The sequence below is a fragment of the Chanos chanos genome, chromosome 15, assembly GCF_902362185.1.
Source record: "Chanos chanos chromosome 15, fChaCha1.1, whole genome shotgun sequence".
Classification (NCBI taxonomy): domain Eukaryota; kingdom Metazoa; phylum Chordata; class Actinopteri; order Gonorynchiformes; family Chanidae; genus Chanos; species Chanos chanos.
The window spans coordinates 3,767,447-3,769,946 of record NC_044509.1 but is presented as its reverse complement, the minus strand read 5'-3'; positions in this window follow the sequence as shown (position 1 = coordinate 3,769,946).

Genomic DNA, 2,500 nt, shown 5'->3' with positions numbered 1-2,500 from the left:
CACTAATTCAGTGTTAAATGGACTTTTTTTTATCATTAATTCGGTGATAGTAGGAAAGATAACGCTTGCACACTAAACCATTTATCTCGGTTTCCATTTTATTCTGACATCATTGGTGCCCTTAATTTTTAAGAACACAATGACTGTGGACCCACCGTCTCAATCCCCTGTAATCAGTCTTTCGATAACGCATTTCTATCAGTGTTTGCACAATTTGCGTCACTTGCTAAACTCTAAGAGTCAGACGATGTCTCAGCTGTCTGTCAAACCAGGGATATTAGGCCAAACATACATAAAGGATCCAATGGAGTGAAATTAGATCGAGTTTTATAGTCATTTTCATTCTTGCGTGGACAGCCATTCAAAAGTCTGAGACGCTAATGAAAACCATGTGGTATTAGTTCGTTCGCTTTCTTTGCGTGCACGCGATTACTGGCAATCACGTTCAAATCTTTCGTGCGCCATGCGCCAAGGCCAATTTCCTTTAAATTAAAAAAAAAAATCGACAGAAATTTTTGCGTTTAGAATAATTAATTAAGAGACTGATCAAAGCAAACAGGTTTAAGGCGCCTGACATCCAATCGAACAAAACAGGGACTGGCGCGGTTACCGTTTGACCCGTGGAAAGCGCCGCGCGCAAACACAATACCAGCTGTCAAAGTGTGTCAACTGTCGCTCTCTGTTTTAACGATGAACAGCCGTAACATCGCAGTTTCACTGACAGATGTGAGATTGATGAGCTTTTTTGGGCGTTTTATTAGATTCAGTTAAAAAAACAAAAATCATAATTTTTTAAATTTGTCAAACGTGTCATACTCTTTGAGAATGCACACTGACGATGTTTTTTTTCCCTCTCTTTTTTTTTTTTAACAGACATTGATGTGTTTATACTACTTTACTTTATTTTATTTGTCACACACACACACACACACACACACACACACACACTGAGCAGTGAGCGGTGAAATGTAACCTCTGCGTTTAACCTATTCTAACACCAGTGAGCACACACACACACACACACACACACATGCTAGAGCGATGAGACACACAATGTGAGCTAGGAGCAGTGGGCAGCTGCCGCTGCTGGTGCCTGGGGCCCAACTCCATACGCTGTCACTTTTTTGCCAGTGCCTTGGTCAAGGTCTCTGACAGGGGTACTAATCCTAGCACGCATGTCTTTGTGGTGGGAGAACATGCAAACTCCATAGAGAAAGGACCTGGGGCGGTGGTGATTCGAACCCGAGGCCTTCTTGCGGTGAGGCTACAGTGCTAACCATTGAGCCAACGTGAAGCCTTATGTGGCTTCGAATTCATACCATTGTCCACAAACGATAAATTTTAGTATTTTTTGAGGGATATGTAGAAAAGCATTTATGGATTCATTGAGATCTTTTGACTTTGGAGGACCACAACAAGCCTGCTGCACATCCTCTGGTCACTGAGCTGCGAGACTCCCTCTGTGCCCTGAAAATGAACCACACAGCGACAGACCAAGTACATTACTAATGTTTACACTGGATGATGGCCTGTTAAAATAAACGATGCTTAAAAAAAAGTATCTAGATTACACTTTTATTGTGTAAGTCAGGGCGTATATGTTGGTGAATGATAACGTTAAGATTGAGATAAAACAGCATAGATATTGGGCAAAACTCAACAGGAGATCTCTCTCCCGTCTCTCTCCCTTTGTGTGTGTGTGTGTGTGTGTGTGTGTGTGTGTGTGTGCGTGCGCACTACGGTTCATTCTCCTTAATCATCAGATTTAAATGAGAGATAAAATATGTAATTTCCTCAGGATCGTCCAAGTCACGAGCTGTTGCCTTTTTTGGTTTTCAGAAGAAGGCTTTTATTGAACACAAACACAGAGACCATATGCATTTCACAAACGAGATAATCAAAACTAAATGTTTCTTTCTTTCTTTCTTTTTTTTTCTTTCTTTTTTTCTTTTTTTAAGCGTGTGACATAACTTTCAAAACCACTTTAGCTCCTGATTGTACGTAGGACTCGGGCTCTTTTACACATGCACAGTCTGCCACGGATTTCGTGAAGGGATTCGTAGAGAAAGGCTTTGACGTTCAGACGTTAAACATGCAGAAAAACAATCCCTCTGCCCTCATCTCAGGTCGCACTTGTCTGAAACCCGCACCGTCTTTGCCTGTTAGAAAACGCTAAGGGATTTCACGTGACACCACGTCTACATTACAAAACAAAATCTTTGATTGCATGACGAAGTTCATGGTTTCTGTGGCCGCAGAGTCGACCCCGTGTTTGGTTTGTTTTTGTTTTTTTTTCCGGAGATTCGATAGCGTTTGACTTCGGGTCGGTATTTTGCGGACTCCGAGAGGGTGTTTTTGTTGACAGCGTTGGCTGTTTTGTGGTAGATCACACATTGAAAGCTGTATTTTCCGCGAGGAACTCGTGAGTAATATTCTGTTACATGCCTCAGATGGGTTTTGGAAGGTTTTTTTTTTTTTTATGTTTCTTTTTACCTTCAAT